Here is a 6,275-nt window from a genome sequence, read left to right as displayed (position 1 = left end):
TCTGTCATCATTGAGCAGATGGAGCAGTAGAATGTATCCAAACTCTGGAGCCAGACGCTTTGGGTCACCACCAAATGTTACCATGTAGAAGCTGTAGACCTGGGGCCTCAGTTCCCTCATCTACAACATGAAGGCTGTAATCCCAACCTCACAAGGCTTCAGAGAAGATTCAGTAAAATGCTCCCATGGTAGATACTTATTCAAGGGGAATTAGTGTAACAAGGATGGGAAATAACAATGACAAGCCGCAAAGAATAAAATCTCCAGGTAACTCAGCATGAGTTCTTCTGATGAAATTCTCCTCAAGATGGAGAAAGACACAGAAGGCTGGAGATCATTTCAACTTAGAGAGTGTGGTGAGGGACAGAAAGAGCCAGAGCAAGGAAGCCCATAGGCAGAACCTGGTCTTGGGAAATGGCATTTCAGATCAACATTTATTGTAGAGTGCCCAAGCAGCTGCTCAGATGCCAGGAACTGGAGTGGAATGCTGCAGGGCACCCCTAGGCAGGCAGAACCTGGGTACTGCGCTGAGAACTTGGACAAATACAAGCCACATAAGCTCAAAGGCAAGAGATCAGGAAAGACTCTTTGGAGGAGGCAGACATTTTAGTTGGGAACACTCAGCACGGGGGATTATATCACTCAGATATGTAGGGTGAGTGTCCCAGGAATAGGAACATAATACAGATTAATGATGATGATGAAAATAATGTCTAATCTTTATTGAACACTGACCATGTTTTAGGCACTGAGCTAAGCACTTTTCATGGATTATCTCATTTAATTCTCACAACAACACTGTGAGGCATGTACTATTATTTTTCCTATTTTATCCATGAGGAAACTGAAGCTCTGAGAAGTTAAGGGAGTTGCCCAAGGTCCCAGTTAGTGGGTTAGTGAGTGGCCCAGAGGGGATTCAAGCTTGAGCAGGAAGATGCTGTAATACAGAATAGCGTTCTCAAACTTCCACTGCAACAGAATGACATGGAAGGCTTGTTAAAACACAGATTTCCAGGCCCCACCCCGAAGTTCCCTGGTAATGCTGATGCTGGTAGTTTGGGGACCACACTTTGTGAATCACTGGTGTAGAACATGCTCTTAATCGTGAGCAAGGGCATAGAGGTGGGAAAGTTCTGGTTATGTTCACTTTAGAGCAAAGAATGTGTGAAGGATACTGGTAGGCGAGAAGCTGGGGACAGCCAGGCTGAGAAAAGAGAACTCCTGAGACTGGTGTCCTGGTGCCCCGGTGCCCCCTTTCTAGGTGAGTCTCATAGATTCTCTAATGTTAGAGACATAGGAATAATGCCAGCTGCCATTTACTATACTATATATGAACCCTTTCCACTCATCAGCTCTGCTCCTTACAAGAACTTTAGAGGTAAGGATCATTTGCTGCAGTTCACAGATGGAGAAACCCGAGACTTGGAGGAGATAAGAAAATGCCCCCAAATCACCCAACTAGTCCATGACACAACCAGCATTTAAACCCAGGCTTGTCTAGTACCAAAGCCACACATTTTCCACTAAGCCACACAGCTTTATCATAGTGCAAGAGGGCAATCCCTACCACAACAGAAAAATGCTCTAGTTGTGGAATTGCAGGCACTGTGGCAGACTGGTGGGTGGGCAAGGACCTTCACAAATCACACCACAGGAAGTGCCCTCCTGCTGCCCGGCGGCTCAAGCCTACATTCTCAGACACAGAATGGGAACAGCAGCCAGGCCACACCCAGACAGGCCGAGGGTGGCACTCTCCCAGGGGCTTCTTCCAGGGCAGTGTCTCCCATCTCACTGAGCCCCAGGGTGTGGGGTATTGGGCTCTGAAAGGGAGGGAGAGGGAGCTATCACACAGGAAAGAGAGATGACAGAAACCTTCCTGCTCCAGGGGCATGTAGAGGGAGGCACACCCCAAGTTTCTGCTTCTATAAATCAAGGGCCTTAAGATGGAGAGGCGAGAAAAGGCCCCTCCCAGCTGCCTCCTGGGCCTGGGGTTAGAGGAACTTACAGAGCAAGCCTAGGTGGCTGCCCCCAACCCCTCCCACTACCAGCCTAAATGGAACTCCTAAACCAAGGGGGCACAGGAGAAACAGGGAAAGGCCTGGTGGACCACTCTCTGGGTCAACAAGGAATCCCAGTGCTTAGCACTGTTCCTTGTTTATAAAATGTGTCTAATAAAAGCACCCACCATGTAGGATGATGAGGATTGAGTGCAACATCACAGGAAAAATGCGTAAAACTGTCTCTGGCACATAACAAGTGCTTAATACAAAAAGAATGATGTGCCATGCCACGGAAAGGACATACTTTACAGAACACTCTTTCCAGAATGTCAAAATTCTTGAGCCTATGGAATCTTATGCTGTATTTTGGTCTTCGGGTGTTGAAATAATTCCTCATTTATAATTTCTAATAAAGGAGTAATATGCCAAAAAAAAAAAAATTGTGCTCTCGTCCCAGCCTGGAGCTAGACATCAAAGGGTTGCAACGTGGTACAAGACATGGCCACCCTGAAAGTCACTGGCAGATCTGGGCCTGGAGCCCCAATTTGCTGACTCTGGTAGAATGACCATTATCGGCTTTGATGAGCTACCAGTTATCTTACCCTATTCAAAAGTTAATTTTTAGAAGACAATGATAAAGTTACATCAGAAACGAAAGGACAGGCAATGTTTGCTGTTCATTTGGAGGGTTTTTCTAGTCTACAGTGGTCTCCAGTCCATCCTGTTGGGATCCCAAAGTCTGATTCCTTGATACACAGCAGCTACCATACCTCAAGAATTTACCATAGGTAGACACTGTTCCACCTATTATTCTGCATCATCTTATCTACTCTGCACAATAGGTTTAGGGGAAGTTGAGACTCAGGTGATAGTACCTGCTCAAGGTCACTCAGCTAGTAAGTGGCAGAGGCTTACCTTGAACCTGGACTTGTTGGACTCCAAGACGCAGCTCTTAACCCCATGCTAGTCTCCTTTCAAATGCCTCTTTTATTCTGGCAATTCCCCTCCTCTGGAATAAACTGAACCAATCCTCCACTGCAAGACAGAAAGGGATTTCCCACCCACACAAGTCAAGAGGGACTGAGTGAGGAAGTGTGATGAGTGGAAGAGTTCCTGGCCGGGCGCTGGGAGCTCTAGAGTCCTGGTTCCCAAGTACGCTACCAATCAGCGTCACGTTCCAAGACTACGCATTTGGCTTCTAGAAAGTCTTGGCTATGGATAAGGTTAGTTAGCCTTGACTCAGTGCCAAACACGGATCCAAAAACTTTTGGCTCCCTGTTCTCTTAAAGATTAGAATTGAGAGTTGAGGGTGCAGTGGGTAAGGATGTGAAAAGGGCTCCAGGAAGGAGTGAGCCCTACTAATGGGAGACAGAGCCAGAACAAAGAGGGGAAACCAGCTGACTGGAACCTATGCGGTCACCTTACCCGAGGGCCTCCACAAACTCTCTGTTGGTGTCCCTGTCCAAGGCCAAACTCCTCAGCCATCAGAAGGTGAAAGGGGAACGGGGGAGGAGGGTATAGGGAGAGGAAGTGGCTCTGGGCAGCCTTCTAGCCATCAGGTCTCCACCAGGCCGCAGCACAGAAGAATCTGTAGCACCATGGGAGGAAGGAGCAACAGGGTCATAGCCTGACAGACCCGAGTACCCATGTGTCCTTGGGTCAGGTACTTAGCCCCTCCAAGCCTATTTCCTCATCTGTTAAATGGGGTCTATTGAGAGTCTTCTGTGTGCCAGTCAGGGACTCTTCTAGGCACTGGGGAATCAGCCAAGAACAAGACAGATAAGGCTCTTCTCCCTTTGGAATTTGCAGTCTAATTGGGGAAAACAGACGGTAAACAAGTAGATAAATGAGTTAATTTTAGTTAGTGATAAGTGCTGTGAAGAAAATTAGAGCACAGTCATGTGATGGAGTTACCAGGGCTGGCTACTTTAGAGTGGGGATAATCTCATGGGTTGTTGGGAGAATTAAGTACATTAACATAAGAAATGTGTTTGGCCCAGAGCCTGCCAGAGAATCATAGCTTAGTAACTAATTGGCATCATCACCGTCATCATCATCATGATCACCATCTTCTTAGAACCCCCAAATGAAAGTAAAGCGGAGACTCTGCCTGAGGTTCTTAAACTAACATCCTCTCCAAGCCTCCTGTTTGTGAACCAGGTTCCACATCGAAAACAAAAGAGACAGTGTGACAACCCCTTGCCTTGATTTTCACATTCACTATCTCGTGGAGCCTCCCGACATACATGACATGTTATTATCTCTACTTTACAACCAGGAAATAGACAAAGGAAAGAGACGTTAGGTGACCTGTTCCAGGGGACTGGCTGAGTGAGTTACAAAGTGAGACTCCTGGAATCTAATTCCATGACTAGTCACTTTTCCACCAACCACTAGTTTCCAAGAAGGGATGTAGAAGAGAGGGGAAAAAACAATAAATCTGGGTGACATCCATCCACCTAACCATCTATGCTTCATTTTAATAAATATTTATCAATATTTATTATACTATGTGCCAGGCTTTGTCCTAGGCGGGCAACACAACAAGATCCCTACTGTCATAGAGGTTGCATTTTAGTGGCAGCCAAGGCAGACATGACCACAAAAACAAACGGACAGCTACTATCAGGTGAAGAAAGCTATGAAGGAAAAGAAGCAGGAGGACTTCTGACCTGCCTAAACTTTGGGGAATGACTAGATGTTGGCTGAGGAGAGGGGTGGAGGGGGAGAGGGGCGTGAAGATGGGTGGGGAGGATTTTGGACTTTCCAGGTGAAAGGCAAGACAAAGGCAGAAGCCTGGAACAGCTCCCAGAGCTTGTCTGCCTACTGTGTGACATGTGTGAGCCAGGTTTTTTGCATATGTTGCCTTGTTTCAAGGAAGGCCAGCCCATTAAGAAGGAAACTCAAGTCTGAGACTTGATAATCCCTCACATTTGCATAGCGTGTTATATTTTTCAACATGCTTCTCATACATTTGTCATCACCTCTGATCCTGCAACGCCCCTGTAAGGTAGGGAGAGAAGGTATGACTATCCCCATTTGATAGCAGGATAAAATGAACCACAGAGAAGGCCACTGGTTTGCCTAAGGCCACCCAGCTGGTATCTCATGGTGCCAGGCCTAGAACAGAGGTCTCTGTCTTCCATCATCAAGAACCTTCACAAGGCTGCCTCCTCAGAAGCCTGCAGTGGTGAAGTAGGGCTTCCTCCCAAGTCCTTTCAGACTCTAACTCTCACTGCATTCTGGCTGAGCCACTTAAAACTCCCAGTGAGAGTAAGTAAATGTGTCTCAGCCATTAGTTGAGACTTTTGGGGTTCCAGTTAGGGTGCACAGAGACTTTAGAAATCAAGTCTCTCTTTTTTTTTTTTTTTAGTTTTGTTTGTTTTGGCTGTGTCACGCAGCTTGTGGGATCTTAGTTCCCCCACCAGGGATTGAGCGCAGGCCCTCAGTAGTGAAAGAGCTGCGTTCTAACCACCGGACCGCCAGAGAATTCCCTAGAAATCTAGTCTCTGGGAGCAGGTGTGACTTGCCCAAGGACACACAGCACTGAGCCGGATTGGGACTCAAGTCTCCTAGCCTCCTGCCCAGTACTCAGCTCAATCACTACCTTACCTCAAAGGCGTTTCAATAATTCAGAGATGGAAAAGTAAGGCCTCTGACTCAATCTTACAGATGGGGGAAGAAAACTCACCACCAAGGCGGCAGCCTCAAACCCCACCAAAGGAGGTGCCTGACACAGGACAGATCCAGTGATCTGGGCCCCACTTCCCTCCAGCCTGAGGAGGAAGAGTTCCAGGGGCTGCCTGAGCTGGGTGTTGACACCCAGATACACCCAATGACTTGTCAAACCCTGTTGTGAGCCACCCAGCCTCAACAGCAGTGATCAATCACATTCACTAATTACCCACAGGGAGGCCCTGCCACAGCTGCTCACGGAGGAATCATTTTTCAGTCATCCGCATGGAAGGTGTTCCCTGGGCATGACAGGAGTGCTCCGGGGTTGTTGTGCTTGACAGTGGCCCATCTGGTTTCTGGATGCACAGGTTGTGAAATGTGCCTTATCACATGCTGGGGCTCACTTGGGGGCCTCAACTGGGAAATGGCAGCACCTAGGGCATGGCTCTATAATGACTCCAGTTTGAATGAGGCAGTGTGAACTAATAGTTACAGGGTGGGCCCCAGAGCTATGCTGATCTAGGTTCCAGTTTCATCTCTGCTATTACTAGCTGTGTGACTTTATGTAACTTGACCTCTCTGTGCCTCAATTTTCTTACC

The sequence above is a fragment of the Phocoena phocoena genome, chromosome 1 (assembly GCF_963924675.1).
Source record: "Phocoena phocoena chromosome 1, mPhoPho1.1, whole genome shotgun sequence".
Taxonomy (NCBI): domain Eukaryota; kingdom Metazoa; phylum Chordata; class Mammalia; order Artiodactyla; family Phocoenidae; genus Phocoena; species Phocoena phocoena.
This window is presented reverse-complemented; position numbering follows the sequence as displayed.